Raw genomic sequence first — 11481 nt, 5'->3', positions numbered from 1 at the left:
TTTCCACCAGTTGTTATTTCTCTTTGATGTTCTTCAGTTGCTCAGTTGTGTCCAACTCTTTGCCACCCCAAGGACTGGAGCATGCCAAGCTTCACTGTCCTTCACCATCTCCCAGAGCTTGTTCAAAGTCATGTCAGTTGAGCTGGTGATGCCACCCAACAATCTCATTCTCTGTCAGCCCCTTCTCCTCCTGCTTTCAATGGTTCCCAGCAGCAGGACCTTTTCTAATGAGTCAGCTCTTCACATCAGGTGATCAAAGTACTGAGCTTCAACTTCAGTATCAGTCTTTCCAATGAACACCCAGGACTGATCTCCTTTAGGATGGACTGGTTGGATCTCCTTGCAGTTCAAGGGACTCTCAAGAGTCTTCTCCAACACCACAGTTCCAAAGCATCAGTTCTTCAGCGCTCAGCTTTCTTTATGGTCCAACTCTCACATCCATACATGACTACTGGAAAAACCATAGCTTTGACTATATGAGCTATAGTTGGCAAAGCAATGTCTCTCCTTTTTAATATGCTGTCTAGGTTTGTCAAAGCTTTTTTTTCAAGGAGAAAATGTTTTTTAATTTCATGGCTGCAGTTACCATCTGCAGTGATTTTGGAGCCCAAGCAAATAAAGTCTACCACTGTTTCCATTTCTTTCCCATCTGTTTGACATGAAGTGAAGGGATTGGATGCCATGATCTTAGTTTTTTGAATGTTGAGTTTTAAGCCAGCTTTTTCACTCTCCTCTTTCACCTTCAACAAGAGGCTCTTTTGTTCCTCTTCACTTTCTGCCATAAGGGTGGTGACATCTGCATATCTGAGGTTGTTGATATTTCTCCTGGGAATCTTGATTCCAGCTCATACTTCATCTAGCCTGGCATTTCTCATGATGTATTTGCACATAAGTTAAATAAACAGGGTGACAATATACAGCCTTGACATACTCCTTTCCCAATTTTGAACCAGTGTTCCATGTCCAGTTTAATTGTTTCATCTTGACCTTCATATAGATTTCACAAGGGGCAGGTCAGGTGATCTGGTATTCCAATCTCTTGAAGAATTTTCCACGGTTTGTTGTGATCTACACAATCAATGACTTTAGCATAGTCAATGAAGCAGAACTAGATGTTTTTCTGGAACTCTCTTGCTTTTACTATGATCCAACGGATGTTGGCAATTTGTTCTGTGGCCTTTTTCTGCCTTCTCTAAATCCATCTTGAACATCTGGGAGTTCTCAGTTTATGCCCTGTAAAAGCCTGACTTGGAGAATTTTGAGCATTACTTTGTTAGCTTGTGAAATAAGTAAACTTGTGTGGTAGCTTGAACATTCTTTAGCATTGCCTTTCTTTGGGATTGGAGTTAAATGTGACCTTTTCCAGTCCTGTGGCCACTGGTGAATTTTCCATATTTTCTGGCAGACTGAATGCAGCACTTTCACAACATCATCTTTTAGGATTTGAAATAGCTTAGCTACCTTCACTAGCTTTGTTCATAGTGATGCTTTCTAAGGCCCACTTGACTTCACATTCCAGGATGTGTGACTCTAGGTGAGTGATCACACCATTGTGGTTTTCTGGGTTATTAAGATCTTTTTTGTAAAGTTCTATGTAGTCTTGCCACCTCTTCTTAAGATCTTCTGCTTCTATGAAGTACACACTGTTTCTGTTCCTTATTGTACCTGTCTTTGCATGAAATGTTCCCTTGGCATCTCTAATTTTCTTCAAAAAAATCCCTAGTCTTTCGCATTCTATTGTTTTCCTCTATTTCTTTGCACTGATCACTTATGAAGTCTTTATCTCTCCTTGCTATTCTTTGGAACTCTGCATTCAGATGGGTATATTATTCCTTTTCCTCACAGCCAGTCCTTCTCATCAGGACCATTCCACAAGCCTCTTATCCTCATTCACCAGTGGGCAGAAAGAATGAAAAACACAACCACAGGAAACTAACAAAGCTGATCACATGACCACAGCCTTGTCTAACTCATTGAAACTATGAGCCATACCTTGTAGGATCACCCATGATGGACAGATCATGGAGAAGAGTTCTGACAAAACATGGTCCACTGGAGAAGGGAATGGCAAACAACTTCAGCGTTCTTGCCGTGAGAACTTCATGAACAGTATGAAAAGTCAAAAAGATATGGCTTTGAGAGATGAACTCTCCAGGTCAGTAGGTGCTCAGTATGCTACTGGAGAAGAGTGGAGAAATACTGCTGAAAGAAGAGGCTGAGCCAAAGCAGAAATAATGTCCAGTTATGTATGTGTCTGGTGGTGAAAGTAAAGTCCAGTGCTGTGAAGAACAATATTGAATAGGAATCTGGAATGTTAGGTCCATGAATCAAGGTAAACTGGAAGTGATCAAACAGGAGATGGCAAGAGTAAACATCAATAGTTTAGGAATCAATGAACTAAAATGGACCAGAATGGGCAAATTTAATTCAGATGACCATTATAACTACTACTGTGGGCAAGAATCTCTTAAAAGAAATGGTGTAGCCCTCATTGTCAACAGAAGAGTCCTAAATGCAGAACTTGGGTACAATCTTTAAAATGACAGAATGATCTAGGTGTATTTCCAATGTATACCATTCAATATCACAGTAATTCATGTCTACGCCCCAACCACTAATGCCAAAGAAGTTGAAGCTGAACTTCTATGAAGTAGGTTCTATGAAGTTGAAGTAGGTTCTATGAAGGCCTGCAAGACTTTCTAGAACACCAAAAAACAAACAAACAAGCAAAAAACGGATGTCCTTTTTATCAAAGGAGATTGGAATGCAAATGTAGGAAATCAAGAGATAACCTAGAGTAACAGGAGAGTTTGGCTTTTTGAATACACAATGAAGCAGGGTGAAAGCTAACAGAATTTTGCCAAGAGAACACACTGGTCATAGCAAAACACCCTCTTCCAACAACAAAAGAGATGACTCTACACATGGACATCACCAGATAGTCAATACCAAAATCAGATTGATTATATTCTTTGCAGCCAAAGATCGAGAAGCTCTATACAGTCAGTGAAAACAAGACTGGGAGCTGACTGTGACTTAGATCATGAACTGCTGCTGCTGCTAAGTCGCTTCAGTCGTGTCCGACTCTGTGCGACCCTGTGGACTGCAGCCCACAGGCTCCTCCATCCATGGGATTTTCCAGGCAAGAGTACTGGAGTGGGTTGCCATTGCCTTCTCCGAGATCATGAACTCCCTATTGCAAAATTCAGACTTAAATAGAAGAAAGTAGGGAAAACCACTAGACCATTCATGTATGATCTAAATAAAATTCCTTACTGTTATATAGTAGAGACATGACAGACAGACTCAAGGAATTAGATCTAATAGAGTGCCTGAAGAACTATGGATGGAGGTGCCACTAGGGGAGCCTGCAACATTGTGCAGAAGGTGGTTATTTCTCTGTTGGATTTTAAAAAACCTACTTATATTGCTTTTTTCCTGCTAAAAAGTAAGATTCTTTACAAGTGCCTATTCATCTTGATACACCACCTCTTCTGTCCCTTAAAATTACTGGAGCATTGAAATAATCTAAGTAAGTATTCATCAATGAATGAAAAGATAAAGGATTTATGAGGTATGTGTATATACATATACATACATTCAGTCATTTCCATTCTGTTATACTCTTTGCAACCCCATGGACTGTAGAATTTCAGACTCCTCTGTCCGTGGGATTCTCCAGAGAATAATACTGGAGTGGGTTGCCATGCCCTCCACCAGGGGATCTTCCCAACCCAGGGATATTTAGCCATTTGTGACATGAGTGAACCTTGAGAGTATTATGCTTAGTGAAATAAGTCAAATGGAAAAAGACAAATTCTACATACCATATGATCTCACCTATATGTGGCAGGTCAAAAACAAAGAAACAAAACAAATAAAAACTTTCTCAAAGATACAGAAAACACATTGCTTATTGGCAGAAGGGGGATACGGGGTGAGAATAATTGGCAAATTTTATTTATTTATTTATTTTTAGTTTAAATGAATTGGATATTTTTTAAAAGTACTAGTGCACACTAATTTCTCAGTAATTATTCCTCAATGAATATACTATATCTGTGACACTGAGAAAGTTTAATTTCTCTGTGTTCCCTCATATATAGATACTGAAATATTTATATGTATAAGTACATCTACATTACTTTTTAATATAATTTATTATTATTTAATTTATTTTTAATTGGAGCATAATTCCTTTACAACATTGTGCAGACTTCTGCCATACAACGTGAGTCTGTATACATGTGTTGTAAGTATACATGTGTCCCTCCCCTCTTGAACCTCCCCCCACCCACCACCACATCCCACCCCTTAGGTTTTCACAGAGCAGCAGATTGGGCTCCCTGTATTCGGGGAGCAACTTTCCAACCTCTCTCTCTTTCGCGTGGTGATGTATATGCTTCAACGCTGCTCTCTCACTTTGTCGCACCCTCTCCTTCCCGTACGATGTCCACAAACCTGTTCTCTATGTCTGCTTCCCTATTCCTCCCTGCATATAGGTTCATCAGTACCATTTTTCTACATGTCATATATATATTAATATCTCATATTTGCTTTTCTCTGTATAACGGAGATTTACTTCCCTATGTATAGCAATATCTAGGTTCATCCACCTCACTAGAACTGACTCAAACATGTTCCTTTTTTTGGCTGAGTAATATTCTATTGTATATATGTATCACACTTAATCCATTCGTCTGTCAACGGACATCTACGTTGCTTCCAAGTCCTAGCTATTGTAAATAGTGCTGCAGTGAACACTGGGGTACATATGTCTTTTTCATTTATGATTTTCTTGGTTATATATCCAGTATTGGGATGGCTGGGTCATTGATTTATTCCTAGTTTTCTAAAAGAAATCTCCATATTTTTCTCTATAGTGGCTATATCAGTTTACATTCCCACCAACAGTGCAAGAGGGGTCACTTTTCTCCACACCCTCTCTAGCATTTATTATTTGTAAATGTTTTGATAATGGCCATTCTGATTGGTGTGAGATGATACCTCATTGTAGTTTTGATTTGCATTTCTCTAATAATGAGCAATATTGAACATCTTTTGTTGGGTATCTGTATGTTTTCTTTGCAGAAATGTCTGTTTAGGTCTTCTGTTTATTTTTTCATTGGGTTGTTTGTTTTTCTGGCATTGAGCTGCTTGTATATTATGTGATTAATTCTTGGTCAGTTGTTTCATTGTTTGCAATTATTTTCTCCCATTCTGAGGGTTGTCTTTTTATCTTGTTTATAGTTTTCCTTTCTATGCAAAAGCTTTTAAGTTTAATTAGGTCCAACTTGTTTATTTTTGCTTTTATTTTTATTACTCTAGAAGTCAGTCAAAGAGGATATTGCTCTGATTTATGTCAAAGAGTGTTATTGCCTATGTTTTCCTCTAAGAGTTTTACAGCTTCTAGCCTTAAATTTAGGTCTTTAACCCATTTTGAGTTTACTTCTGTGTATGGTGTTAGGAAATGTTCTAATTTTATGTCTACACGTAGCTGTCCAGTTTTCCCAGTATCATTTATTGAAGAGACTGTCTTTTCTTCATTGTATATTCTTGCCTCCTTTGTCAAAGATGAGGTACCCATAGGTTCATGGATTTATATCTGGGCTTTCTATCTTGTTTTATTGATCTATATTTCTGTTTTTATTCCAGTACCATAATGTTTTGATTATTGTAGCTTTGTAGTATGTGCTGGAGTCAGGAAGGTTTGTTCCTCCAGCTCTATTCTTCTTTCTTAAAATTGCTTTGGCTATTTGGTGTCTTTTATGTTTCATACAAATTGTGAAATTTTTTGTTTTAGTGCTGTGAGAAATGCCATTGGTAATTTGATAGGAATTGCACTGATCTGTAGATTCTATATATTATAAACTATAAGACAATAGTACTTACCCTCCCTGAGGTTTATAATTATTAAATCATAACATTTTATAAAAATGTTAACCAGCCTAAAAGATAATAACTATTCTCCATTTCATAATATTTTTTCTATAAAGAAAGACACATCGATATTGCCATGATTGACCGGTTAATACATGGAGTATTTTTGTTTTACTTTAGTCCTTTCTCCAAGGAAATGTTGTCTACATAACATTGCTCTCTATTACATTAGTTCTCAGCTAAACTAGGTTCCATAAATTAAAAGAGAGAATGACATATGAAAAAACATTCTGAAATTGCTCCTTGAAAATTTTGGAACTTTTAGAGTATCAATTCATTCAATCACTAGTATCTACCTCCGGTCCTTGTCTTAAATACATAAAAATAAAAAACATTATTTTCAAGTATTTTTTAATTGTAGTTGTGGGACTGATTTTCTGGGGCTCGTGGTCTTAAAATCAATGTTCTTACTAATTTTGCATTTTGTAAAGATGACTCATCTCTTTAAAAAAATCATTAGACAGTGATTTCAGAAAGATAGGCCTTGGACAGCTCTGGCTGCTCATCTCAGTGGTTAAGATACATCCAGTAATCATTGAGCAATTACCCTGTTCTCAGGTTTCATGATTCTCCTTTCAGCGTAGGAGGTGGGTGGAGGGTGGGCTTACACTGACACGAATATGAAAGCAGATCCTTATATGTTTGCTTACTTAGCTTTTAGCAAGACTTGAACTTCATGAGTTATTAAAAGTGGCTGGGGTTTAATTGCATTTAGAAAACTCTCAAACAAAACTGTAAAACTGTCTCTACTCTTGGGAGCAGTGACGCTAACGGTCTTATTACTCAGCCTTGCCCTGTGTAAATGTCAAGCAATCAGATATCTCAACTATAAGACACAGGACCAGATTTCATTTTCTTGTTCTTCATAATACAGTGCTGTGGAACATTCTGAGCCCTTTGTTCCTTTGGTTTTGTCTCCAGACTGCTGGATTTGCGGGGAGATTATGTTAATGGTTCCAAGTTACTGATCCGTTTTACTTTCTTTCCAGTAAGTCTGGTGAATGACACTCAAGTGGGATGGCACGCAGCTAGGTGCCACACACCCCATCATGAACCAGCACAAAGGGAGGCGGAGCCACTGTGCCATTATCTGGCATTTCTTTTTATGTCACTTTGCCTTTTACTAGTAAAACTATTTTTTGTTTTTGCCAGTACAACACATATTCTAGGAATTCCTCCTTCCTCTTTAGCTCTAAGCAATACTCTTGACTCTTACCTCAATTCATTCATACCTCTCCAAATATCAGACCTTGTGTATTCTCATCACATTTCCCCAAAAACACCCTGTCTTTGACACTGGTGAATCATTATTCACCAGTTGCTGTGGTCAGCATGATCTCATAAATACTTTTTTTCATCGCTATGTTAAATGTTGTGGCAAAAAAGTTCAACTAAGAACTTCTTCCATGAAGAAGTGCATATTGAAGTTGATGACAGGTTATGTCAATATAAAGGAGGAGGGATAATGTGGAGCTCACATTAGACTAACCTATGAAGCTCTAAAATTCCCCACACCAAATTTTCATCCCAGACAGAACAAAAGTCTCTGAGGGAAAATAGAGGTATAAGAAAATGTCTCACTATCTAGATAACTACAATTTATGTTCAAGACTTAGGACCACTGAGGGTCAGGCATATGAGGTGGCATAAGATTTGATGAAGCCTTTGCATTTGAGCTAAGATGTGAGGAAGTGATGGGAGCTATCTAGGCCACAGGGTGGCCATGGGACATAGGATGTCTGGTCCAGACATAGAAAATACTGAGAGAGGCATGATCCACAAACCCAGCACCTTATCTTAAATTTGAATTTTTTTTTTAATAAATGAGGTTTGCAAATAATGTATGTGCTATTAGCTTGGTATTTTTGCAGCATGGGTCTCTAGATATTAGTAAACAGAAAGGTAAGAGCTATTTAAATGATATGGTATAGCAAGCAATAGATACTATGAAAATTCCACTTAGTGCACAGACTTGAACACACTAAAACTATTTCTTAAAAATAGTTTGAGATTATTGAAACTAGGGCTATGAAACAGTTCTTGTTGTCCAGTCGCTCAGTCCTGTAGGACTCTTTGCAACCCCAAGGACGGCAGCATGCCAGGCTTCCCTGTTCATCAGAACTCCAGGAGCTTGCTCAAACTCATGTCAGTTGAATGGGTGATCCATCCAACCATCTCATCCTCTGTTATCACCTTCTCCTCCTGTCTTCAATCTTTCCCAGCATCAGGGTCTTTTCCAATGAGTTGACTCTTCGCATCAGGTGACCAAAGAATTGGAGCTTCAGCTTTAGCATCAGTCCTTCCAATGAACATTCAGACTGACTTCCTTTAGGATTGACTGGTTTCATCTCCTTGTAGTCCAAGGGACTCAAGGGTCTCCTCGAATACCACAAGTTCAAAAACATCAATTCTTCGGTGCTCAGGCTTCTTTATGATCCAACTCTCACATTCATACACGACTACCGGAAAAACCATAGCTTTGACTAGACGAACCTTTGTCAGCAATGTCTCTGCTTTTTAATATGCTGTCTAGGTTGGTCATAACTTTTCCTCTAAGGAGCAAGCGTCTTTTAATTTCATGGCTACAGTCACCTGCAGTTATTTTGGAGCCCAAGAAAATAAAGTCTACCACTGCTTTCATTGTTTCTCCATCTATTTGCCATGAAGTGATGGGATCGGATGCCATGATCTTTGTCTTTTGAATGTTGAGTTTTAAACCAGCTTTTTCACTCTCCTCTTTCACCTTCATCAAGAGGCTCTTTAGCTCCTCTTCAGTTTCTGCCATAATGGTGTCATCTACATATCTGAGGTTATTGATATTTCTCCCAGCAATCTTGATTCCCAGCTTGTGCTTCCTCCAGCCCTGCGTTTCTCATGATGTACTCTTCATATAAGTTAAATAAGCTGGGTGACAATATACAGCCTTGATGTACTCCTTTCCCAATTTAAAACCAGTTCTTTGTTCCATGTCTGGCTCTAACTGTTACTTGCTGACCTGCATACAGGTTTCACAGGAGGCAAAGTGGTCTGTTATTTCCATCTCTTGAAGAATTTTCCACAGTTTGTTGTGATCCACATTGTCAAAGGTTTTATGTAGTCAATGAAGCAGAAGTAGATGTTTTTCTGGAACACTCTTGCTTTTTCAGTGATCCAACAGATGTTGGCAATTTGGTCTCTGGTTTCTCTGCCTTTTCTAAATTCTCTAAGTTCTCTGTTCATGTACTGTTGAAGCCTGGCTTGGAGAATTTTGAGCATTACTTTGGTAGCATGTGAAATGAGTGCAATTATGAAGTAGTTTGAACATTCTTTGGCATTGTCTTCCTTTGGGATTGGAATGAAAACTGATCGTTTCCAGTCCTGTGGCCACTGCTGAGTTTTTCAAATTTGCTGGCATACTGAGTACAAAACTTTCACAGCATCATCTTTTAGGATTTGAAAGAGCTCAACTGGAATTCCATCACCTCTACTAGCTTTGTTTGTAGTGATGCTTCCTGAGGCCCACTTGGCTTCACATTCTAGGATGTCTGGGTCTAGGTTAGTGATCACACCATCATGATAATCTGGGTCATTAAGATCTTTCGTACTTTATGCAAATATGTGATATATTTAATTATTAATTGGTTGTCAATATGCTGCCAAAAGGAATATAAATTATCTCCACAGGCTCATATTTTTACTCAGTATATATCTGGAAATCACGAATTGGGCTTTTAATATTTAAATTTTCTGTATACACATGGGTGGCTGGTTGATACCCCAATAAAGATAATGCTTTTTCCCCCCTGGGAGGAACAGAGAATGTATTTTTAAAGTTAAAACTTTGCTCCTTTTGCCAATGGACTGTATGTCCATATTTTGATGCACCTAGATTTCAACAGAGAAGAACAAGGCCAAGGCCTTTTTTTTCTGTTCAGAAAGAAGAAAATAAATGATTTTGGAATAAAATTTCCCGTAATAAATCCTTTGTGTGGACAAAACTCTGCATATGTTATAAACTTAGAACTACGTATTATTTTACAGACTATAAAGTTTCATATGCCTCTTTCCATATGATTTTTTTTTTAGCATCAAAAAGCAGTAATTCAGTAATTGACAAAATGTCTAACCACTTATCTTACAAACCAAACTCTGACTGTATCCTACAAATGCAAATGTACACCTTATTTTATTTTTTTTTTTACTTTTAAAACTCACTTAATGGCAACTGGCAATCATTAAACTAGCAATGGTTATCTTTAAAAATTATCCCACTAGCTGTGCTACCATTTCTCAAGGTTGATCAGATACCTAGAGTCAAAGACAATTCCCACACAAGATACGTCATATAAATCAGACTTGGTTTATCACCAGCATTTATAAAACCAGACCTAGGCAAAGAACTAGGTCTGGGGACACATGCATGGTCTTAATCAAATGTACACCTTAAGAAAAAAATTGCTTTTTTATTTGGGAATTGAGTTTGAGGTGTGGTCTGAGAGAAATTTAAATGAAACCACTAGATGGAGCCCTGCATCATGAACATATCAGAAATGTCAGAAACTTAAGGAGAATGACATTTTCAAACTGGTGTTACCATGGTGACCTGCGTGGCTTGTTCTGGTTGCTTTTCCCTGGGCCATTTTCCCTCTGTTCTTTCTAAATACATGAATTTTTCTTTTATGAACATGGTTATACACTGTACCAATGGAAAAATAAATAAGAAATGAACCAACTACCTTTAGAATCACTTCTATATATAATGCCCTATGCTAGTAGTGTCTAATGGGAATTAAAGAGGAAATTTGAAATGTAGCATTTGTCATTACAGAATTTATAATCTAGGTTTAGCACAATAGGTGCAGATTAAAAAGATAATAACTAAAATAGCAACAGTAGGAAGTAGGTGATTGTGTATAAAATAAAGGTCATTCTTGGTAAGTATGGTTGGATTTAGAGACCTTTATGTAATGAATTGGGCTTCCTTAATAGCTCAGTTGGTAAAGAATTTGCCTGCAATGCAGGAGACCCCGATTTGATTCCTGGGTCAGGAAGATCTGCTGAAGTGAAAGGCTATCTACTCCAGTAGTCTGGCCTGGAAAATTCCATGTTCTGTATAGTTCATGGGGTCACAGAGTCAGACTGGACTGAGCGACTTTCACTCATATGTAATGAATCAGAGGATATGACTCTTGACTCAGTTGTGTCATTAATTTGCAGCATTGAAACATGTATGTTATCTAGGGTGAAACAGATAACCAGCCCAGGTTGGGTACATGAGACAAGTGCTCGGGCCTGGTGCACTGGGAAGACCCAGAGGGATCGGGTGGAGAGGGAGGTGGGAGGGGGCACTGGGATGGGGAATACATGTAAATCCATGGCTAATTCATTTCAATGTATAGCAAAAACTACTGTAATGATGTAAAGTAATTAGCCTCCAACTAATAAAAATAAATGGAAAAAAAAAAAAAAAACGCATCCAAAAAAAAAAAAAAAAGAATAAATGCTGTGTTTTTTGAAACTTTCTTAAACTCATATTTTCAGTTTGTTTTTTCTTTTTTTAAA

The 11481-nt window shown here is 37.8% G+C and overlaps 1 pseudogene; it reads right to left on the bottom strand.

Moving 5' to 3' along the window:
- Positions 1-10278: 10278 nt before the first annotated feature.
- LOC139034548 (small nucleolar RNA SNORA72) lies at positions 10279-10382 on the bottom strand (annotated as a pseudogene).
- Positions 10383-11481: the final 1099 nt, after the last annotated feature.

This window comes from Odocoileus virginianus, chromosome 3 (genome assembly GCF_023699985.2).
Source record: "Odocoileus virginianus isolate 20LAN1187 ecotype Illinois chromosome 3, Ovbor_1.2, whole genome shotgun sequence".
In the NCBI taxonomy this organism is placed as follows: Eukaryota; Metazoa; Chordata; class Mammalia; order Artiodactyla; family Cervidae; genus Odocoileus; species Odocoileus virginianus.
Note: the sequence above shows the minus strand (reverse complement) of the source record. Positions and strands in the feature narration are given on the sequence as shown.